Source organism: Acinonyx jubatus, chromosome B4 (assembly GCF_027475565.1).
Source record: "Acinonyx jubatus isolate Ajub_Pintada_27869175 chromosome B4, VMU_Ajub_asm_v1.0, whole genome shotgun sequence".
NCBI lineage: Eukaryota > Metazoa > Chordata > Mammalia > Carnivora > Felidae > Acinonyx > Acinonyx jubatus.
In genome coordinates, this window is record NC_069387.1 from 62,945,283 (window position 1) to 62,970,675 (window position 25,393).

Genomic DNA, 25,393 nt, shown 5'->3' on the forward strand with positions numbered 1-25,393 from the left:
GACAGGGGCTAATGGGTTGACTTGCTGGTCAGAAACAGTATATCCAGTACTGTGGGTGTCAGTCAACCTCTTTCACCAGCCACCCTGGTGTTTGCTTATTAGGCCTATCCATAAAGTGAGATGGCAGCAGGGAAGTAGGCTCTGCGTGGACCTCCCCTCACTTCTGCCTCTGCTGGGTACCCGTGTGCTGTGAGTCAAAGCCATGCTGAGTTCCAGACAGAGCACACCATTCTCCAAGGAACTGATGAGCTACTTGGAGGCAGGTGAGTACATTGGACACTTTGCATCATGGAAGGAGCAGCAGTTTGTTCTCCTGGGCATAGAAACATATTTCAGAAATGAATTAACCTTTTCCTGCCCCAAGCGCTCCACCAGCACTAAACAGAAGACCATACTCATTGCCATTTATGTTCCATACAAATCACTTCAGACCAAGGAACTTGTTTATATGGAAGGACATAATGGAATGGAATTACACCCACAGGATACACCAACATTATCACAAGCTCCAACAACCCAAAAGCATCTGGCTTGACAAAATGGTAGATTGGCCTGCTAAAAATCCAGTTACTACATTAGCTGAAAGAAAATCCTTACAGGATTGAGATGCTGTTTTACAGGATGAATAATTGACTTAAATCAGTAGACAGCAAGTATACCTTTCCCTCGTAGCTAAATATATGAGCCCAGGAACCAAGGGGTGGAGGTCAGGGATGGTCCTATTCAGTCTTTTCCTTGTCTTTTAAAAATTGAGATGTGGGGCACTTGGGTGCCTCGGTTTGTTAAGTATCCAACTTCTGCTCAGGTCATGATCTCACTTTTGAGCCCTGCATTGGGCTCTCTGCTGTCAGCATGGAGCCTGCTTCAGATCCTCTGTTCCCCTCTCTCTCTGTCTCTCACCTACTTGTGCTCTCTCTCTCAAACATAAATAAATATTTAAATGTAAGTAAATAAAAACTGAGATGTAATGCACATTTACATAGTGTACAATCAATTAATTATATTTTTGAGAGAGAGAGAGAGAACAAGCAGGGGAAAGGGTCGGAGGGAGAGAGAGAGAGAATCCCAAGCAGGCTCCATGACCAGTGCAGAGTCCAACATGGGACTCGATCCCACAAGAGTCACTCAACTGACACTCAACTGACTGAGGCACCCAAGCGCCACACCATGAAGTGATTTTCTTTAAAATATATTCACAAAGTTGTGCAACCATCACCACTATCTGATTCTAGAACATTGTCATTATCCTTAAAAGAAAGCCTGTACCCTTAGTGGTGTCCCTCCATTTCCCTTCCTCCTAGCCCTAGGTAATCACACATCTACTTTCTGCCTCTGGGTTTGCCTATCCTGTATATTTCTTATGAATGAAATGATATATAATATGTGGCCTTTGTAGCTAGCTCCTTTCATTTGGTATGATGTTTTAAAGGTTCATTCACGTAGAATGTATCAGTACTTTATTCCTTTTTATGGCTAAATGATATTCCATTGTATGGCCTTTCACTTTTATCTGTTTTTTTGTTTTTGTTTTTGTTTTTTTTTTTAAGTAAGCTCTATGCTCACGGGGCTTAAACTCACAACTCTGAGATCAAAAGTTGCATTCTCCACCAACTAAGCAATTATTTTTCTGAACTATAGCTCATTGGTCTCTTGCATTAGTGGATTTTAAAAGGAGAATTCTTTAAAGGAAAAGTGGAAATTGAGGCTATCTGCTTTAATTCTTTGTTCCAGGATAATCTTGCCCAGGAATATAAAGAATACATAACTTCACTATTTGCTTTAGGATGTGCTTGCCAGTCAGTGTATCTGGGAAGATCATCTGTAGGAACATTTGCTATTAAGATAACAGCTTGCTCACCTGGAAAAGAGCTTGCTTCTCTGACAACAGTTTACTTATCGAAAATTACTTTAAATCCTCACTTTGTTGTCATAAACTTTGCCAGTTCCAACCAGGTCTCTGTCTAGAAGGATCTTCTTTAAACCACTCAAGTCTAAACCTTCAAAGCCTTAATCCTTAACCCTTCCTTAATCCACCCTCCTCCCCTCCTTTCCAGTCACAATTGAGTCAAGGTGGCACTGTCCTCTCCTGCAGTAAATTTAATAAACTCAACTCTCAACTTTGAGTAGATTTCTCTGGTGGTCTTATGCAAAGTTGACAAAATTTGACAAAAATGACAACAATGACTGGGCATTTTTTACAATTTGTAGGTAAACAAAATTCTCTTGTCAAACACAGACTCTATGATCTAATCTTAGTTTCATATCTTACTTTCATTTTTTTCTTAGTTCACTTACCTATTTTTTTTTAAGTTTATTTATTTATAATCTCTACACTCAACATGGGGCTTGAACTCACAACCCCGAGATCAGGAGTCTCATACTCTACCGAGCCAGCTAGGTACCCCTAACTGCTCACTTATCTAAACCAGATTAAAATGACAATACTTGTTTTGAGCCAACCAAAATAATAAAGATCTGTGGACGCTGTTAAAATCAGATTTTTATTTTCCCAAGTAATTATTAGTAGGCTGTCAATACAGGGTAAATATTTTTAATCAATATTAAGACGTGTATCTTCTAAGTACAGAAGCTACACAGTTACCTCTGATTTTGCATCTACAGTATATCTAGTTCCTTTAGCTTAATGTGGTAATTTATGGGAAATAAAATGTGGTTGTGTTTGTTACACTTTGAGTCTTTAGAGTGGCGTTTTAAAATATTTTTTTAATGTTTATTTTTGAGAGAGAGTGTGTGTGAGTGGGGGAAGGGAAGAGAGAGAGAGAAAGAGAGAGAGAGAATCCAAAGCAGGCTTGAGTTTCCAAGCTGTCAGCACGGAGCCCAATGTGGGGCTCGAACTCACAAACTAAAGATCATGATCTGAGCCAAAGTCAGACGTTTAACCAACTGAGCCACCCAGGCACCCCAATATTGATTTATTTTTGAGAGAGAAAGAATAAGTGAACAGGGGAAGGGCAGAGAAAGAGGGGGACAGAGGATCCAAAGTGGGCTCTACGCTGACATCAGATAGGCTGATGTGGGGCTGAAACTAACAAACCTCGAGATCATGACCTGAGCCAAAGTTGGATGCTTAGCCAACTGAGCCACTCAGGTGCCCCAGAGTGATATCTTTAGATAAAATATTAGAGTAAAAATATTATCAGCCCTCTGCATAAGGTCTTCATTGACTTGGCATTGCTCTGAAGGTAATTTCAATGTTCTTCATCCAAGTGAAAGGCACTGCATTGGCTCTTGCCGTAGTGTCAATTTTCAGGTCTCAACACTCCCCATCTCTCTCACTGTTTCCCAACACCCAAGGTTCCCTCCTTTCTTTGAACACCCCCAATTCCTCTGACATTCAAGGCCATCACATTTACAGTTATATTTCCTGGAACATTCCCCTTGTCTTCAACATTTCTTTCTGCTCCTCTAGGTCTCATCTTTTAGATGTCAACTTAAATAGCACTTCCTGGGATGCATCCCAAGGCATCCCAGTCTAGATGGGATAGTCTTAGTCATAGTCTTCTTTGCACTCCACCTTTTCCTTCCTAGTGCAAACCTCAGCTGTAAGGATATAACCATTTGCATGCTTATTCCATGTTGTGTCTCCCACTGGGCTCTAAGTTCTCTGAGGCACTTTGTTTACTGTACAGCACAGTGCCTTTCTCCTAGGAGTCCCTCCATAGATGCTTGTGGAACAGATGAATCAATTTTTATTTTTATGTTTTTTTAGAGAGAGAGCGCAAGCAAGAGAGGGGCAGAAAGAAGAGAGGGAGAGAGAATCTTAAGCAGGCTCCACACTGGGCATGGGAGAGAAACAATAAACTCTCAGAGCTTGATCTCATGACCATGAGATCATGACCTGAGCTGAAATCAAGAGTTGAATGCTTGGGTGCCTGGCTGGCTCAGTTGGTTGAGCATCCGACTTCAGCTCAGGTCATGATCTCATGGTTTGTGGATTCAAGCCCCGCATCGGGTTCTCTGCTGTCAGCAAGGAGCCCACTTCAGATCCTCTATCCCCCCCTACCCCCTCTGCCCCTCCCCCACTGGTGTCTTCTCTCTCAAAAATAAATACAATATTAAAAAAAAAAAGAGTTGAATGCTCAACTAACTGTGCCACCCAGGCGCCTTGATGAATCAATTTTTAAAACTCACTTTTCTACATAATTATTCTTTCAATATAGGAAAGTATGCTAAGTAAAATATTTTTTTTTGCTAAGTTTTTTTTTTTTTTTGCTAAATTTTAGACAAATTACAGTTACAACTTAGCTATGACTATATTAGGTAGAATGACTTGAAGGAGTTACACTTTTGTGGACCTTTCATACAAGATCAAAGTCTGGAAGTCCCTCTGGGTGAGAAGATTGAGTGGCTTCCTGTTTTCTTGGGTTATCACTTTTGGTGACTTGCTCCCCTAACCAATGTCCTCTAGTTCCTGGCTGCCTGCTCATGGTAAGAGTCCAGTACTTCACCAGTTAGAACCTTCATGAAGTAAGGGAGGCTTATCAGTTTGAGCATGCTGGTGCCAAGACTTCCAGAAGTAGGAATAAAACAACCAAGATATAAGTTTCTGCAGCATCTGGAGATATAAGTTCTCTTCCTTCAGTTTCTTCAACTATTAAAAAAAAAAAAAAAACGACAAATTTAACTCCATAAGTTTTAAAGTTGTTTTTTTTTTATTCCCTGATTCTAAAGAGAGTAAGTCTATAGAGGCAAATTGGGAAAATTCAAAAGAAATTTAAAATGACCTCAAATCCCACTATCTATAGGTGACAATGATCAATTCTTGGGTTATTTCAAATAGCTTGTGTTTAGGGCTACTTCCAGAGCTCTAAGATGCAGTTTTGGGCTCAGTGAACATCCTTATAAGTTTACTTCACTCCAGTCTCAATGGCTTTTTTGTAGCTCCTTGAATGTTAGAAATACTCTACCCCAGGGCCTTTGTACTTACTCTTCTTTCTGCCTGGAAAAATATCTTCTCAGATAGCTACATGGTACATTCCCCGACCCTCTTTGTATAGGCACTCAGATGTCACTGTGATAGTTAAAATTTATGTCAGTTTGACTAGATCATGGGATGCTCAGATATCTGATTAAACTATTTTTGGGTATGTCTGTGAGGGTGTTTCCAGGAGAGATTAGCATTTGAATTGGTGAACTGAGTAAAGTGGTTTGCCCTTCTCAGTGTAGGTGAGTATTATCTAATCTGTGAAGGGCCTTATTAAAACAAAAAGTAGAAGGAAAATTGAATTAGCTTTCTGCCTGACTTCATGAGCTGGGGCATTGATCTCCTGCCTCTGCTGCTCCTTAGTTCTCAGGTCTTCAGACTTGGACTGGAATCTTCCATCGTGTGTTGGCTGTCAGGCTATAGAGCTATACCATTAGCTTTTGTGCATCTCCAGATTGTACACATCAGATCTTGGGACTTCTCAGCTTCCACAATCATATGAGCTAATTACCTTATAATAAATCTCTCTCTCATTCTCTCTCTCTTCCTATCTATCTATCCATCCATCCATCCATCCATCCATCCTGCTTCTGTTTCTCTGGAAAACCCTGACTATTACAGTCACTTTTCAGAGACAGTTTCCTAGCCCACACTATCCAAAGTACACCCTCATCCTTGGGGCTGATTTATTTTTCCTCCTAGTGTCTATCACAGTGTTTTGTTATATGATATGTTTATTAGCTTATTGTTTCTTTCCCTGCTAGAATTTAAATCTCTGCGAACAGGGCTTTGCCTTGTTTCTTGGTGCCTATTTTTATTTCTTTAACAAAAAGTTATATACCATTTTCTATATGCTAGGAAATGAGTGCTTTAAAATGCACTACCATGAGTGCTTTAAAAATATGAACTCATTTTGTCCTCATAATAATGTTCTGGGGTAGGTACTTTTCACTATCCTCCTTTTATAGATGGAGAAATGGAAGCACAGATTAGTAAAGTACATAGTCCAAGGTCACACAACTAGTAAGTGGCAGAACTGAGATTTGAACTGATTAAGTCTGATTCTAGAGCCTGTACTTTTGACCATGATTGTATGCTATGTAGAACAGTGCCAGGCATTACAGTAGGTATTCAGTAAATGCCAGTTGGATGAAAAATGCTTTCCTATGATTTTTCTTTGCACAGGTTCAGGCTAGTATTTTGTTTCAAGGCAAAAACTGCATCTCTGAATTCTGTGTTTCAGGGCCGACATTATCTCTCTCAGATAGTCACAACCTGACTATCAGCCAGTTGGAAGGTCAGGATGAAATCACTGCTCTCTGATTCTAAATCCTAGTGTATTCTTTGACTCCTACTAAATCTGGGATCACAGACCATTGGTGGGGGCGTCATTCTAGCATATGAATCAGATCAAAAGATTTGGAAAAAAAAGTGTAAATTTTCTCTTCTGAAGGTAAATAAATATAAAATGAAAACAAGCAGGAGTGAATGTTGGCACACAATGCAAACCAACACAAAAATTTAAAGTAAAACTGGAACATATAAAACAACGTTTTGCCTGGGGTGCTCCCCGTTAGCAGTACACCTGCCAGTCAAGAGAAGCACATTTACTCTCCTAGAAGTAAGACCCTAAGGAGAAGGTACTTCACTGGGAATTCTGGAAGGTGGAGGACCCACAGGGGACAGCCAGGGAGGAAACAAGAAAGAGTAAATAACCTGAGCCACAAAACCAAGAGTTTGGGCTGTTACAGTTCACAGTGTGAGTCTTACCTTGTTCTGCTTCCCCAGTGGCGGCAATGGAGAGGACATTGTAAACACTCAACCAAACGGTTGCCCCGTTTTGGATGATTTCACACTTACAGAAAATGAAAAATATGTGGCTTTTACATTTCCTGTCCTTTCCCTATTCCCTTCTTTCAGTTTTCTACCAAATCACTGGGAGTCTTTTATTAGAGAGCTGTACTCACTTTATAGCTTGATTTTGTTTACCCTGGGGCCAAGGACAATTCCATCTGTTTAAAGAGGCAGAAGATAAGAAAATGTAAGTGACTCCTTGTCCTTGAGCCTGGCATGAAGTCTAGACAGTGGAGCAAATTTCAGGGTTAAGGGCCTTCAGGAGGGTGGCTTTAATAAATACTTTACTCAAATTACTAAATACTAAAGCCAACAACATTTTAAAATTTTAGTTAGGTAACTACCTGCTCTGTCTTGCAAATGTTTTAGACACGTGTTAAGGAAGAGCCCTACTAGCTCAAACCAAGACTCTTCTTGAGTTAATTGCATGAAGTTGAAGAAAATTGATACTGTCGCGCAGTGTGATTTCTTGTTTTTTTTTTTCCCCTCATATTTATACCCATATTTTGTGAAACATTCCATTGCGCAGTAAGATTCCCACAGAAAACTTGTCTTATAATCCTTACTTACAGATGAGGACTCTTGAGATGACAAAGGGGTGTGTAATTTGTCCCGAAAACACACGGATGGCAAATGGCAGCAACAGAACGTGAACACGGGCATCAAGATGAACACTGCCCTACACTGCTGCTTTGTATTTTCGAGTCATGAGTAAAGATAGATGCCCCCTAACTTGATTAACTTTTTACTCTTTACTTCTTTTTTTTACTCTTCTCTTTTTTACTCTTCTGCTCTTTTTTACTCTTCTTCTTTTTACTCTTCTACTTCTTCTTCTTCTTTTTTTTAACGTTTATATTTGAGAGAGAAACAGAACGCAAGTGGCAGATGGGCAGAGAGAGGAAGACAGAATCCAAAGCGGGCTCCAGGCTCCCAGCTGTCAGCACAGAGCAGGACATGGGGCTGGAACTCCTGAACTACAAGATCATGAACCTGAGCTGAAGTTGGATGCCCCATTCTTCAGCAATTTTATACTGAGGAAGGATTCAAAAGAGAGGCAAGAATGTTCTAATTCCATAAGCTGCATTGTTACGTCTCCTGGAAAAAAGTTCCTTTTCATCTGAATATGGCTTTTGATTTCTTTTCCCTGTCTTTGTGAGTCAGTTTACTCTTAATGTTAAAAAATATTTTATTCATAAAATTTTACAAAAGAAAATAAAAGAGCAACTATATTGCCAGAAACATTTCTGAAAAGTCTTATAAACTGATTTTAAAACAAAACAAAATCCTTTAATTTTATTATGGGTTTTCAGAATATATTTCAGCAAGGATTGCATTCATGAGCCAACCAAGAAGTAATTTGGAGCTGTGATAAAAATGATAAAAATACCTGTGCTCAAAAACTGCTTGGGAATTGAAAGGTAATCTCAGAGGACTAGGCTTTCATATGCTAAATAGAACAGGAGGAACAACGCAAATGTTCTTCATCTGGTGAATAGACAAAGCAAAACAAACAACTTATGGTAAATTTGTACTATGGAATGTTATTCATCAGTAAAAAGTAATGAAGTGCTCATATAACCTGAAAGAACCTTGAAAAGATTATGCTAAATGAATGAAGCCAGTCACAAAGTACTCCACAAAGTGTGGAGGGATTGGGGTGGGGGAGGGGGGGGGTCATAGGTAAAGACTACGTGGTTTCTATTTGAGGTGATGAAAATGTTCTAAAATTGATTGTGATGATGGGAGCATAATTGAATACACTAAAACCATTGAATTACACACTTTACTTTTTAATCTAATTTAATTTCTTTTAAAGTAGGCTCCACATCTAATGTGGGTCGTGAACTCACGACCCTGAGATTACAAATCCCATGCTCTACTGACTGAACCGGCCCGGCACCCCTGAATTGCACACTTTAAAAGGGTAAATTGGATGATATGTGAATTATACTTCAATAAAGCTGTTTATCTGTTGTGCTTAATCCTCTTTATCTGTTTGGTTCATCCCTCCACCCACCACTGCTCTGGCAACGACAAGTGTGTTCTCTGTGTTTAAGAGTATATTTTTTTGTTTGTCTCTTTTTTGTCTTTGTTTGTTCATTTGCTTCTTAAATTCCACATATGAGTGAAATCATACAGCCTTTGTCTTTCTCTGAATTGTAATGCCCCCGATTTCAAATCCAAGAGACCACCAAGGAGCCGATACTGATGCAAACGCATGAGGGTTTATTTGCAAGCTCGAGCTTGGGCCCAAGTATACCCGACACAGCAGAGCAGGGATTTGGACCCCTAGGTTAAAAGGCGTAGCAGTTTTATAGGGGCCAGTGGCCAATGAGATTGTAACACACACAGAAAGTTGCATAGTCATGTCAGTCCACACGCAGGTGGCCAATTGAATTACAATTTACCCTATAGTAACTGTTTTAACTAGCCTATCACTCTGGTCAGAATTGGCGCGCAAGTTTGGCGGGCAAAAGGCGGGGTTTACATTCTTTGGTGGTGAGGGGTTCCGTATTCCTATATGAGCCGGTCTCCAGGAAGGGTGTGCTCAGCGGCTTGACTAGGGTTGGGGGAGTGTCTTAAGCAATAAGTAGGTCATGTGGGGGTTATACATGAGATGGTGGGTGTAGCACAAAATGGAGTTAGTCTTGCTCTGCTTGTCCAGGGGTAGGGGATTTTTGTTAAATTCCTTGGGTCCCACATGAATTATTTCATTTAGCACTGTACCATCTAGGTCTATCTGTGAGGGCCACTGGTAGGCAACAGGCTTGAACAATGGAGAGGTGAGCAAGGCAAAGGGCCCATGGTGACCACCAAGCTGAATACAAACAGGCTCATTAAGCAACCCACCTTGAAATGGCCACAGGCGCTAAATGACCAATGGACTGCTTACAACCAGTCACAGTTCCTAAGATTACCAAAAAAGGGAAGATTCCATATGTCCCCATACTCCCTTACTCAGCTCTTTAACTATGGACCCTCGCCACTGCCTTGTGGCAGACAATCTCTCATTTGCTGTCCTGCCCGCTACTTTCTTGCAGTGTATTCAATAAATTTGTATCTCTTTCATTTTGTCTTGGATGAATTCTTTCACCACCCGTGCTGCCAGCTCCCACCCAGTCAGAGCGCCCCACATTTGGTGGCCCGTATTGGGACCCTTTGTTAGCTTGGGACTGTCCCCAGATTCTCCAGGAATATTTTGGGACTTTCCCTCAGTGAACCGACTCTAGTACTCTTTGGGGAACTGACGAACTCCAGTGAGGTTACCCCTCAGTAAGGATCCGAAGATCCAGGGGGAACCCACCAGACCACTCTTTCCTAGAAGGGTGAGGGATTTCCCTCTTTGCCCTTCAGAGGGATTCTTCCCTCCCTCTCCTTTCTCTCTTTGGCCTTTCCACAGTGTAGCCCTAGTACTCCTCAGACTACTGAAGTTCTGGCCGGGTCATCTCCCTCATGTGGTCCAAAGTCTGAGGCAACAGGTCAGACTGCCCAGGCGTGTGAGGGCAAAGGACTGCTTTCCCCTCCTCTGACACTCCATCTGTAACTTGTCTAGGGTGAGTCTGCACACTCTAGGGACCCAGTTGGGACACTTTCATGATACTGGCTGACTCTCAACTGCTGTTTCTTTCGCCACGCCCCCCACTTTTCCTTCATTCCTGGAGATCCAGCTGCCATCTTGATCTATAGGCAAAACACATTCTGACGTGTCTGAATGGTAAGTCCTCCCCATCCTTTCTCCAACCCAATTTGGCCACCTGGTGTTCAGCTTTCTGTGTTGCAGGGGATGCCCCAGCAGGGATTAAAATTGCCCTTTGCTCTGACCCTCTCCTTGGGACACCCTAGTAGAGTCAGTTGTCCTGTATAAGGTCTGGTCCTTTTTCAGATCAGTGGGATGCCCCAACTGAAATCGTGACCACAAGTTGGAGCTCTGTTCCCTTTGGTAGGCCACCCCTTTGGAAACCAGCAGCCAGACTTTCCCACTATGAGCACACCCCCTCTATTTCAGATTCTGTATGTGTATTCTTTGGACCTGCCCTTGGGCTGTATTCTTAAAAATGGGAACAAATTTGACCCCCAAGTTTTAAGGAAAAATGTCTCATCTTTTAATATAATGTTTCCTGGCCGCAATAACAAACTCCCAGATCAAGAGGTGTGGACATTCATGGAACCCTTTCTTATAATTTACTTTCCAGCTTGACCTCTTTTGCTGGAACTCCTCTAGATGGTCAGAGTTCCCATATATTCAGACCTTTCTGGCTTTGTCCCCCAAATCCCAACCTTCGCAAAACATGGAGAATGTGTCTTCCTTGGTTTCGTGGCTCATCTGACACTGTGGACCTTCTAGATGACCTCTCTTTTACTCCACCATCTTTCCCCTCCCCTGAAGGCACATGGACTCAAACCACCCACATTAGATTTCCATATAGGTGTCCTAGGTAAAAATTGCCAATGGAGAACAAACTGATGGATTTTAGTGGACACAGATGCAACATAGTTGGTATTTAAAGCAAACTACAGTTTGTTGGTTTAACTAAAATAGATAGGTCTTTAGAGTTATCGACATTAAATATAAAACTTCTATTGTACCAAGGTTTACTAAAGGTTAAATGAGCTCATGTTATCTCTGTTGCAATTTGTCAGCAAAAAAAGATGGCTTAAAATAATGGTTAATTTTGTCTGTCTCAAAGTTCTCATGGGTAATTGTTAAGATAGCTTTCAAAATCTTTGGTAACCTGAAACTTTGAGGTTTTGCTAAGTTAAATGATAAATTGGGTTAGATTCATTGGAAATCTAAGTCTTTTCCAAGTAAGATAAAATACTGAAACATTAATTACTAAACATAAGGTTGATCTACTTTTGACTTCTTATTTCAGAGAAACTAAAGATATTTGGATCTATTGGAAAATGTGCTTTGTGCCTTACTGAAAATTTGTACTATGATAAATGTATGTTCCTAAAAATTATGAAATGTATTCAAAAATCTACCTAGTGTAATATGCTAGTGTACAATCCTAATGTAATAGACAGTTCACAGTTGGTTACTACTTACTTTTCAGTGGAGATGAAGGTTTCTAAGAGTTAAACTCCTGCTAAATGTCATTAAGACTGATGGAGATGATAAGAAAAGCAACTCTGTAGGTGGGAAAGCAGGAGATGTGTAAGGAGGATAGAAGGAATGTGAATACATTTGTGTTGAGGGAAGAAGAGAATTTTGTCCTAAAATGAGGTGGGTTATTTAGAGAGAAAAGGCTTAGGACAAAATCGGAATGCAAAAGAAAGTTGTAGGTTTGTGAATGGAAATCTTTAGAAAATAATTTTATGTGTGGTCAGGACAGACTAAGATTGAAATGAGTGATTCTAAAAATACACTGGTGAGGCACTTGGTTGTCTCAGTTGGTTAAGTGTCCGACTTAGGTCGTGATCAAGATCTCATGACTCGTGGTTTCTAGCCCTGTGTTGGGTTCTGTGCTGACAGCTCAGAACCTGGAGCCTGCTTCAGATTTCAGTCTCCCTCTCTTTCTCTGCCCTTCCCCCGCTCACACTCTGTGTGTGTGTGTGTGTCTCTCTCTCTCTCTCTCAAAAATAAATAAACATTAAAGTTAATAAATAAAATCTTTTAAAAAACGTACACTGGTATAAGATTGAAACTCTTTACCCTCTGTTCAAAAGACAATATTTTCTTGGATTGTTGGTCTGCTCTTGATAAGAAAATGTAAACAAAGGGGTTTATTTCTTTATCTGTGCAGAAAACCAAAGCTTCTATGCTTTGTCTTTATCAGGCCTTTGATTACTTAAGACAGTTAAAACCTCTCAATGTTAAAGGAGCTACGTTTTGGAAAGAATTGTGTGGCTTCCTGGAGAATCTCTTACTGCCACCTTCATTATGTGTAAGTAATCCTATTTAGGCATGTGCTTTTAAAATTTCTAAGGTTTTTGAGGCACCTGGGTGGCTCAGTTGGTTGAGTGACGTCGGCTCAGGGCATAACCTCTCAGTTCAGAAGTATGAACCCTGCATTGGGCTCACTGCTGTCCCTCTCTCTCTGCCCCTGCCCCACGTGCACTCTCTCTCAAAAATAAACATAATTTTTTTTTAATTTTCTAAGGTTTTTAACAAGCCTCCCTGAGATTTTAATTGTAAATGAAGTCCTTTTTTTTTTTTTTTTTTGACTAATTAGTCTTGTTTATTTGGTATCTTATGTTCTGGTATAAGGTCATCGCTTGATATTCTGATTATTGAGGTGTTATGTGTCACAGAAACAACCAGATTTCCATGTCTGATGCTTTTGCAAATGAGTTTTGTCTTCAAGGAAAGTCATGAAAAGGACTTTTTTTTTTTTTTTAAATAAATACAGGTATTTGATGTCTTTAAGATCATAAAATTGAACTGGGTGAGAATTTCCAGAACTAGCAAAAAAGCTGCAACCAAACAATTAGAATTGGTAATGTGGGTCTGAATGAATTGACAAAGATGATTATAGTTTGTGTGACTCTTGGTTAAAACATTACAGGTTCTATAATGTTCGCTCTTCTAGATTGAGAAAATTTTCTGTTAAAATATCTGTGACTGGTCGGAGGGAAGATGGGCTCACCGCGTCCTGCTGATCACTTAGATTCCACCTACACCTGCCTAAATGACCAAGAAAACCGCCAGAAGACTAGCAGAACGGAGTATCTGGAGCCAAGTGCAGACGAGAGGCCCTCGGAAGAGGGTAGGAAGGGCGGAGAGGCGGTGCACGCTCCACGGACTGGCGGGAGGGAGCCGGGAGAGAGGGGCAGCCCGCTGGCCAAGCAGAGACCCCGAGTCTGGCTTGCAAAAGCAGAGGGGCTGGATGGAGTGTGTTCAGAGAGCAAGTGGGACTTAACATCTGGAAGGTTATAAGTTAACAGATCTGCTCGGATAGCGGGAGGGCTGGAGGACAATGGGAGGGAGAATTGTTGAGCCCTGGACAACAGAGTTCAGCTTGGCGGGGAACAAAGGCGCTCACCAGCGCCATCTCCCTCGCCCATCCCCCAGCCAAAATCCCAAAGGGAACCAGTTCCTGCCAGGGAACTTGCTTGCACCGCGCAAACACCCAACGCTGTGCTTCTGAGGATCCATCCCTCTGGCGGCGGGTCTGACTCTCTCCCGGGGCCGCAGGGTCCCTCCCGAAGAGGATCACCCAAGGATAAGCGAGCTGAGTCTGCCCCTCCCGCACCTGTGCACCTTGCCAATGGACTCCAGCTAATACCCCAGATCCCCAGCACCACAAGCCTGGCAGCGTGCAAGTAGCCCAAATGGGCCACCCCACCCCACAGTGAATCCTGCTCCTAGGAGAGGGGAAGAGAAGGCACACACCAGTCTGACTGTGGCCCCAGCGGTGTGCTGGGGGCAGACATCAGGTCTGACTGTGGCCCCCGCCACCAACGCAGGTTATTCAAGACAGCACAGGGAAAGTGCCCTGCAGTTCTGCACCACTCCAGGGACTATCCAAAATGACGAAACGGAAAAATTCCCCTCAAAAGAATCTCCAGGAAATAACAACAGCTAATGAACTGATCAAAAAGGATTTAAACAATATAACAGAAAGTGAATTTAGAATAATAGTCATAAAATTAATCACTGGGCTAGAGGACAGCAGAGAATCTATTGCTACAGAGATCAAGGGACTAAGGAACAGTCAGAAGGAGCTAAAAAATGCTATAAACGAGCTGCAAAATAAAATGGAGACAACCATGGCTCAGATTGAAGAGGCAGAGGAGAGAATAGGTGATCTAGAAGATAAAATTATGGAAAAAGAAGCTGAGAAAAAGATAAAAAAATCCAAGAGTATGAGGGGAAAATTAGAAAATAAAGAGAGATAATCTATGCATAATTGGTATTCCAGAGGAGGAAGAGAGAGGGAAAGGTGCTGAAGGTGTACTTGAACAAATCATAGCTGAGAACTTCCCTGGTCTGGGGAAGGAAAAAGGCATTGAAATCCAAGAGGCACAGAGAACTCCCTTCAGACGTAACTTGAATCGATCTTGTGCACGACATATCATAGTGAAACTGGCAAAATACAAGGATAAAGAGAAAATTCTGAAAGCAGCTAGGGATAAACGTTCTCTAACATGTAAAGGGAGACCTATAAGACTCGTGACCGATCTCTCTACTGAAACTTGGCAGGCCAGAAAGGAATGGCAGGAAATCTTCCATGTAATGAACAGAAAAAATATGCAGCCGAGAATCCTTTATCCAGCAAGTCTGTCATTTAGAATAGAAGGAGAAATAAAGGTCTTCCCAAACAAACAAGAACTGAAGGAATTCATCACCACTAAACGAGCCCTACAAGAGATCCTAAGGGGGATCCTGTGAGACAAAGTACCAGAGACATCGCTACAAGCATGAAACCTACAGACATCACAATGACTCTAAACCCATATCTTTCTATAATAACACTAAACGTAAATATACTAAATGTGGCAACCAAATGACATAGGGTATCAGAATGGATAAAAAACAAGATGCATCTATTTGCTGTCTACAAGAGACTCATTTTAGACCTGAGGACACCTTCAGATTGAAAGTGAGGGGATGGAGAACTATGTATCATGCTACTGGAAGTAAAAAAAAAAGCTGGAGTAGGCATACTTATATCAGACAAACTAGACTTTAAATTAAAGGCTGTAACAAGAGATGAAGAAGGGCATTATATATTAATTATAGGGTCTATCCATCAGGAAGAGCTTACAATTATAAATGTCTATGCACCGAATACGGGAACCCCCAAATATATAAAACAATTACTCACAAACATAAGCAACCTTATTGTTAAGAATGTGGTAATTGCAGGGGAATTTAACACTCCACTTACAGCAATGGATAGAACATCTAGACAGAGAATAAATAAAGAAACAAGGGCCCTGAATGATACATTGGATCAGATGGACTTGACAGATATATTTAGAACTCTGCATCCCAAAGCAATAGAATATACTTTCTTCTTGAGTGCACATGGAACATTCTCCAGGATAGATCACATACTGGGTCACAAAACAGCCCTTCATAAGTATACAAGAATTGAGATCATACCATGCATACTTTCAGACCACAATGCTATGAAGCTTGAAATCAACCACAGGAAAAAGTCTGGAAATCCTCCAAAAGCATGGAGGTTAAAGAACACCCTACTAAAGAATGAATGGGTCAACCAGGCAATTAGAGAAGAAATTAAAAAATATATGGAAACAAACCAAAATGAAAATACAATAATCCAAATGCTTTGGGATACAACGAAGGCAGTCCTGAGAGGAAAATACATTGCAATCCAGGCCTATCTCAAGAAACAAGAAAAAGCCCAAATACAAAATGTAACAGCACACCTAAAGGAAATAGAAGCAGAACAGCAAAGACATCCCAAACCTAGCAGAAGAGAAATAATAAAGATTAGAGCAGAAATAAACAATATAGAATCTAAAAAAACTGTAGAGCAGATCAACGAAACCAAGAGTTGGTTTTTTGAAAAAATAAACAAAATTGATAAACCTCTAGCCAGGCTTCTCAAAAAGAAAAGGGAGATGACCCAAATAAATAAAATCATGAATGAAAATGGAATTATTACAACCAATCCCTCAGAGATACAAACAATTATCAGGGAATGCTATGAAAAATTATATGCCAACAAACTGGGCAACCTGGAAGAAATGGACAAATTCCTAAACACCCACACACTTCCCAAACTCAATCAGGAGGAAATAGAAAGCTTGAACAGACCCATGACCAGCAAAGAAATTGAATCAGTTATCAAAAGTCTCCCAACAAGTAAGAGTCCAGGACCAGATGACTTCCCAGGGGAGTGCTACCAGACGTTTAAAGCAGAGATAATACCTATCCTTCTCAAGCTATTCCAAAAAATAGAAAGGGAAGGAAAACTTCCAGACTCATTCTATGAAGCCAGTATTACTTTGATTCCTAAACCAGACAGAGACCCAGCAAAAAAAGAGAACTACAGGCCAATATCCCTGATGAATATGGATGCAAAAATTCTCAATAAGATACTAGCAAATCGAATTCAACAGCATACAAAAAGAATTATTCACCATGATCAAGTGGGATCCATTCCTGGGATGAAGGGCTGGTTCAACATTCGTAAATCAATCAACGTGATACATCACATTAATAAAAGAAAAGATAAGAACCATATGATCCTGTCAATGGATTCAGAAAAGGCATTTGACAAAATTCAGCAACTTTTCTTAATAAAAACCCTTGAGAAAATCGGGATAGAAGGAACATACTTAAACATCGTAAAAGCCATTTATGAAAAGCCCACAGCTAACATCACCCTCAATGGGGAAAAACAGAGCTTTCTCCCTGAGATCAGTAACACGACAGGGATGTCCACTCTCACCGCTGTTGTTTAACAGAGTGTTGGAAGTGCTAGCGTCAGCAGTCAGACAACAAAAGGAAATCAAAGGCATCAAAATTGGCAAAGATGAAGTTAAACTTTCACTTTTTGCAGATCACATGATATTATACATGGAAAATCTGATAGACTCCACCAAAAGTCTGCTAGAACTGATACATGAATTCAGCAAAGTTGCAGGATACAAAATCGATGTACAGAAATCAGTTGCATTCTTATACACTAATAACAAAGCAACAGAAAGACAAATAAAGAAACTGATCCCATTCACAATTGCACCAAGAAGCATAAAATACCTAGGGATAAATCTAACCAAAGATGTAAAAGATCTGTATGCTGAAAACCATAGAAAGCTTATGAAGGAAATTGAAGAAGATATTAAGAAATGGAAAAACATTCCATGCTCATGGATTGGAAGAATAAATATTGTCAAAATGTCAATACTACCCAAAGCTATCTACACATTCAATGCAATCCCAATCAAAATTGCACCAGCATTCTTCTCGAAGCTAGAACAAGCAATCCTAAAATTCATATGGAACAACAAAAGGCCCCGAATAGCCAAAGTAATTTTGAAGAAGACCAAAGCAGGAGGCATCACAATCCCAGACTTTAGCCTCTACTACAAAGCTGTAATCATCAAGACAGCATGGTATTGGCACAAAAACAGACACATAGACCAATGGAATAGAATAGAAACCCCAGAACTAGACCCACAAACGTATGGCCAACTCATCTTTGACAAAGCAGGAAAGAACATCCAATGGAAAAAAGACAGTCTCTTTAACAAATGGTGCTGGAAGAACTGGACAGCAACATGCAGAAGGTTGAAACTAGACCACTTTCTCACACCATTCACAAAAATAAACTCAAAATGGATAAAGGACCTGAATGTGAGACAGGAAACCATCAAAACCCTAGAGGAGAAAGCAGGAAAAGACGTCTCTGACCTCAGCTGCAGCAATTTCTTACTTGACACATCCTCAAAGGCAAGGGAATTAAAAGCATAGATGAACTACTGGTACCTTATGAAGATAAAAAGCTTCTGCACAGCAAAGGAAACAACCAACAAAAGTAAAAGGCAACCAACGGAATGGGAAAAGATATTTGCAAATGACATATCGGACAAAGGGCTAGTATCCAAAATCTATAAAGAGCTCACCAAACTCCACACCCGAAAAACAAATAACCCAGTGAAGAAATGGGCAGAAAACATGAATAGACACTTCTCTAAAGAAGACATCCGGATGGCCAATAGGCACATGAAAAGATGCTCAATGTCATTCCTCATCAGGGAAATACAAATCCAAACCACACTGAGATATCACCTCACGCCAGTCAGAGTGGCCAAAATGAACAAATCAGGAGACTATAGATGCTGGTGAGGATGTGGAGAAACAGGAACCCTCTTGCACTGTTGGTGGGAATGCAAACTGGTGCGGCCACTCTGGAAAACAGTGTGGAGGTTCCTCAAAAAATTAAAAATAGACCTACTCTATGACCCAGCAGTAGCACTGATAAGAATTTACCCAAGGGATACAGGAGTTCTGATGCATAGGGGCACTTGTACCCCAATGTTTATAGCGGCACTCTCAACAATAGCCAAATTATGGAAAGAGCCTAAATGTCCATCAAACTGATGAATGGATAAAAAATTGTGCTTTATAAACACAATGGAGTACTACATGGCACTGAGAAAGAATGAAATATGGCCCTTTGTAGCAACATGAATGGAAGTGGAGAGTGTTATGCTAAGTGAAATAAGCCATAGAGAAAGACAGATACCATATGTTTTCACTCTTATGTGGATCCTGAGAAACTTAACAGAAACCCATGGGGGAGGGTTAGGAAAAAAAAAAGAGGTTAGAGTGGGAGAGAGTCAAAGCATAAGAGACTCTGAAAAACTGAGAACAAAGTGAGGGTTGATGGGGGGTGGGAGGGAGGGGAGGGTGGGTGATGGGTATTGAGGAGGGCACCTGTTGGGATGAGCACTGGGTGTTGTATGGAAACCAATTTGACAATAAATTTCATATATTGAAAAAAAAATAATATAAAAATTAAATAAAATATAAAATATATATATAAATAAAAATAAAATAAAAATTAAATAAAACAAAATGACTTAGACAAATGTGATTAAGTGTTCTTTTTGTGAACAAATTGAAACATATTTTACTTTTCTCCCTAGTTGAACCCTCTGAAATTCAGAAACTCTTAGTGAGTATTCTCATGTTTGAGAGAGACATGCCTAGATTCAGATATGACCAGACAGCTCTAAGGAACTAAGTTTGACTTTATGGAGCCAATGAAGCTCCTTGGAAGTGTTGGCCTGATACCTTTCTTACAGAGTTCCCAGCAGTGTTACCAGGTGAGTAAAAAATATCACTTTCTGGCAGGTGCAGGAAACTGAGGATATTTTGGGAACCTCGAGAAGAGAAATTCAGCCAAATCTCCAAGTATTGCAGGCATGTCTGATGGCAAGTATTTGGCTTGACTTCTGGCCTCGAGAGTCTATTAAAAGTTCAATCTAGAGATTCCTTTTGAAAAGTTCCAGCAAAACAAGTTTTAAAGAATCCATATGGTCAATCACTATTCTTACTAAGCTTATGTAAATAATTAGGCCAAGTTTGTTGAAATTGGACTTGTTTTTCAAGTGAATCAGTCTTGATTTGAAATGAGGATGATTTTAGAGAGAAAAATTGTGTTTCAATAATGCACCTTTGTGGATGTTAAATTCCATTTCTGATTGTCTTTGAATGTTTGTTGTTTGCTTAAGCTAGACAACTTAAAGTAGCCTTCAGAGAATTTGCCACAATAGCTCATGTATAGACAATCTTTGTTCTTGATAATAACAGAACCCCATGGACATATGATTATTTGAACAGCTATAAAGTGGGATGGACTGCCCGACAGCTGTATAACTCAGATATCACCTTGGCCAATTCTGTGTGGCTGGAATGACAAAATTATTCCTCAAAAGCTGGAATGTACCCCACTCCATAAGGTTAATTATGGGCTTATGATAGAAATAGTGGATGGCCCCACTTTCCTTACGATTAAATAGAGCATACACTTGGGGATGCCCATATCCCCAGACAAGTCTTCTCCCACTTGCCCGTGATTCCTCATAATTAGGATATTTGTTAAGGTTAGACATCAGACAAAGAGGGCTTCTTGGTGGTTTTATCCCTTAGCTGTATTTGTCTTAGGAACGGCCTCTGTTGATGCAAAGTTGCAAATAGAGTTTTTTGCCAAACCTTTAACCTTTCACCAAACCCAACATGTAGTCACCTACAAATTCAAAAGGTGGCCCTCTAAAACCAAATGGCCCTTGATATCCTGACTGTAGCTCAAGGAGGAAACTCTATTAAGGTAGTGTTATGTATATAGTCTAGATTCCCACAGAATTGTGACAGGGATACTAAAAGACATGAATACTCAAATTGGCACCTAAATGATCTCTCTCCTTTACTTGGTTAAACTTCTGGACTGGAGGAAGATTTTTGTCAACCATCAAAGCTCTTTTATTTGGGCTATTCTTTCTCATAATAGTAATAATCTTATTGTCTTTTCTGAAGTCTCTCTGACTGGTTCCAAGATTCCTTCACTGTCATATATTCAAGCTGACAGATGATCCTTTCTTAAAAAGGGAGATTCATGCATGCTGTCTACCTTGGATTTGGCTGCCTCTGTCCTTTGTAATTCTTACATATAAATTCCCAACTGACCAATGTTGACCCAAAGGTACGGATATCTCTATGCCCCTCATTGAGCAGGAAGAAGCTACTGAAGATGAGACCTCCTCCCACATGCCAAAAATCTGTCATTGTTGATCTGTCAGGGGTGGGGGAATGTCAGGGCTGCTTTTAGGCAATAGGCTTGAGCAATGGAAACCTGAGCAAGGCAAAAAGGCCCATAGTGACCACAAAGCTAAATACAAGCAGGCTTATTAAGTGACCCACCTTGAAATGGCCACAGGCCCTAAATGACCAATGAGCTACTTACAACCAGGCACAGTTCCTAAGATTACCAAAAAAGGGAAAATCCCATCTGCCCCCATACTCCCTTAGTCCACTCTATAACTGTGACCCCTTACCACTGCCTTGTGGCAGATAGCAGGCACTGCCTTGCTGTCCCTGCCTGGTGCCCCCTTGCAGTATATTCAATAAGCTTTATCTCTTTTGTTCTGCCTTGAGTGAATTCTTTCACTGCCCATGCTGCTGGCCCCCACCTGATCGGAGTGCCCCACACCATCCATATTGTTGCCAATGGCAAGTTCTTATTTTCCATGGCTGAGTAATATTCCATTGTGTGTATGTATGTATACATATATATATGTATGTGTGTGTGTGTGTGTGTGTGTGTATCTCACATCTTCTTTATCCATTCATGTATTGATAGACACTGATGCTTCCATATTTTGGTTATTGTAAATAATACTGCAATAACCATAGTGTTGCATATATCTTTTTTGAATTAGTGTTTTTGTTTTCTTTGGATAAATAGCCAGTAGTGAAATTACTAGATCATATGGTGTTTCTTGGTGTCAAATTTAGACATTCTTTTTTTTAAGTTTATTTATTTATTTTTGAGAGAGAGAGAGAGAGAGAGAGAGAGAGAGAGAGAGAGAGCACAAGTTGGGGGAGGGGCAGAGAGAGATGAGAGAGAGAATCCCAAGCAGCCTCCATGCTGTCAGTGAAGCCCAATGCAGGATTCAATCTCACAAATCATTAGATCATGACCTGAGCCGAAATCAAGAGTCAGATACTCAACCAACTGAGCCATCCAGACACCCCCATGTGGTGTTTCTATTTCTAATTTTTTTTGAGGAAACTCCGTACTGTTTTCCACAGTGGCTACACCAATTTGCATTCCCATCAACAGTGCTCAAGGTTTCGTTTTTCTCCAAATCCTCACCAACACGTGTTGTTTCTTATGTTTTTTATTTTAGCCTTTCTGACAGGTGTGAAGTGATATTTCTTGGTGGTTTTGATTTGCATTTCCCTGATGATGAGTAATGTTAAGCATCTTCTCATGTGTCTGTTGGCCATCTGTATGGTTTTTTGAAGAAATGTCTATTAAAGTCCTGTGCTCATTTTTTAATCAGATTGTTTGGTTTTTTGGTGTTGAACTGTGTAAGTTCTTTATATATTTTGGATACTAATCCCCTGTTAAACATGCCATTTGCAAATATCTTCTCCCATTCAGTATATTGCCTATTTTTTAAAATATTTTTTTAAAGTTTATTTATTTTAAGAGAGAGAGAGAGAGAGATAGAGAGCAAGTGGGGGAGGGGAAGAGAGAGAGGGAGACAGAGGATCCCAAGCAGGCTCCGTGCTGTCGGCACAGAGCCAGATGTGAGGCTTGAACTCACAAACTGTGAGATCATGACCTGAGCTGAAAACAAGAGTTGGGTGGTTAACCAGCTGAGCCACCCAGGCCCCCCCTATTGCTTATTTGTTTTGTTTGTGGTTTCCTTTGCTGTGCAAAAGCTTTTTATTTTGGTGCAGTCTCAACAGTTTATGTTTGCTCTTATTGCCCTTGCCTGAGGAGACACATCTAGAAAAATGTTTCTACAGCTAGTGCTAAAGGAATTACCGCCTATGTTTTCTTCTAAGAGTTTTATGGTTGCAGCTCTCACATTTAGCTCCTAATCCATTTTAAGTTTGTGTGTGTGTGTGTGTGTGTGTGTGTGTGTGTGTGTGATGTAAGAAAGTGGTTCAGTTTCATTCTTTTCCATGTAGTTTTCCAGTTTTCCTGGCACCATTTGTTGAAGAGGCTGTCTTTTTCCCAATGCATATTCTTACCTCCTTTGTCATAGATTTGTTAACCATGTAAGTGTGGGTTTATTTATGAACTCTCTATTCTATTCCATTGACCTATGTGTCTATTTTCATTCTAGTACCACATATTGTCTTGATTACTATAGTTGTGTAATATATCTTGAAATCTGGGAATGTGATACTTCTAGCTTTGTTCTTCTTTCTCAAGATAACTTTGGCTCTTCGGGGTCTTTGGTGGTTCCATACAAATTTTAGGATTATTTTTTCTGGTTTTGTGAACAGTGCTGTTGGTATTTTGATAGGGATTGCATTAAATCTGTAGATTGTTTTGGGTAGTATAGACATTTTAACATTGGTTCTCCCAACCCATGAACATGAAATATATTTCCATTTGCTTGTGTCATCTTCAGTTTCTTTCATTAGTATTTTATAGTTTTTGAAGTATAGGTCTTTCACTTCCTTGATTAAGTTTTTTTTTTTTAAGACACATTTATTCAGCATCATGATGAGACTATTACATTTAGCAATCAACAGCATGGGTGCAAAAAAAAAATCTACATTAAAACACTTTGTTGGCATGCTTTACACTTTCCACGGAACAGAAACTAAAATAACTCTTATACAATTAGTCACAAATACAGTCCTCAAGTTTTTTGCCCATACACATGAGTATTGTCTAAAACATGTCTTTGTAGGTGCTAGGCCCTGCCACTACTGTGTGTGGCTGAGTTCACAAATCTGTTGTAACCTGTAGCTTCCCTGTCACTTCTCTGGATCTTCTCTCCTGCTAACCTTTGTTTCCTGGCAGTGATTAAAACCTTCTGCCATTGCCATAGCTACTGCTACTGCTGCTGAAACCTCCATAGCCACCGTGGTTTCATGGTTTAGCAAAGTATTGGCCTCTACCACCATAAGGGCTAAAGCTTCTGCCTCCAAAATTTCCTCCTTTCATGGGTCCAAAATATGAAGATTGATTGTTGTAATTGCCAAAATCATTATAGCTTTTCCACCACCTCCAAAGTTGCTTCCATCCACCAAATCTGTTATAGCCATCCCCACAGCCACCATATCCACCACCACCTGAACTGCCACCAAAGCCACTTTGCCCACTGAAGTTTCCTCCATGACCAAAGTTGTCATTCCCACCAAAACCACCTCCAATTTCCAGAAAGAACCACTTTGACCTCTTTGGCTGGATGAACAACTGGCCATTTCTTGCTTAGATAGGACTTTCCTTACTTCACAGTTGTGGCCATTCACAGTATGGCATTTTTGAATGACAGTCTTGTCTAGATCATGGTCATCATGATCATGGTCATCAAATGTTACAAAAGCAAAGCCTCTCTTTTTGCCACTGCCTTGGTCGGTCATGATTTCAATCACTTCAGTTTTCCCATACTTTTCAAAATAATCTCTTAGATGATGTTCTTCGGTGTCTTCTTTAATGCCACTAACATCTTTTTACAGTTAAGTGGGCACCAGGTCTTTGAGAATCTTCTCTTAAGACAGCCCTCTTGGGTTCCACAACTCTTCCATCCACCTTGTGTGACCCTGTATTCATGGCTGCATCCACCTCCTCCACAGTGGCACACGTGACAAACTCAAAGTCTCTGGAGTGCTCGGTGTTTGGATCCCTTGTTACCACAGTGTGTGAGCGTTCCCCATTGCTCAAAATGACTCCTTAGACTCTCATGGGTTGTCTCAAAGCTCGAAACTCTGATGAAGGCTCTTTGGGAGACTCTGACTTAGACATGCTGGTGGTGGGAGGGGAGACTTTAACGATGCTTCCTCGGCGCTGTCCATAAGCAGAAAGTCCTTGATTAAGTCTTTACCTAGACGTTTTATTCTTTTTGATGAAATTGTAAATGGGACTGTTTCCTTAATTTCTCTTTCTGCTACTTCAGTATTAGAGTATAGATATGCTGCAGATTTCTGCCTATCAATTTTGTATCCTGCTATTTTACTGAATTCATTTAGCAGTTCTGGTAGTTTTTTGGTGGAGTCTTTGGGTTTTCTCTATACAGTATCATGCCATCAGCAAATATAATCATAGTTATTTTAAGTTCCAGTTTGATAATGTCAACATCCCTGCCATGTCTGATTCTGATGCTTGCTCTATCTCTTCAAATTGTGTTTTTTGCCTTTTAGTGTGCCTTACAATTTTTCTTGATAGTTTGACAGGATGTACCAGGTTAAAAAAAAAACCACAAAACCTGCTGTAATGTGGTGCCTTTAGTAATGTGGTGAAAAAGTGTGGCAGTAGGGGAAACGTTCTATAGTCCTGTGATTAGGTCTCAATCTTGGTGAACCTATTTCTCTGGATTTTGAAATTTACAAGTATTTTTGTGTTTTTTTCTCCCAGCTTAGGTGGGACAGGATGGCTAGAGTGGGCTGGAGTTGGATATTTTCCATCTTGCAATTCAGTT

At 40.3% G+C, this 25,393-nt stretch overlaps 1 pseudogene; it reads right to left on the reverse strand.

Annotated features, from left to right (window-relative positions):
• Positions 1-23,778: 23,778 nt before the first annotated feature.
• LOC106977423 (heterogeneous nuclear ribonucleoprotein A1-like) lies at positions 23,779-24,720 on the reverse strand (annotated as a pseudogene).
• Between the last annotated feature and the right edge of the window lie 673 nt (positions 24,721-25,393).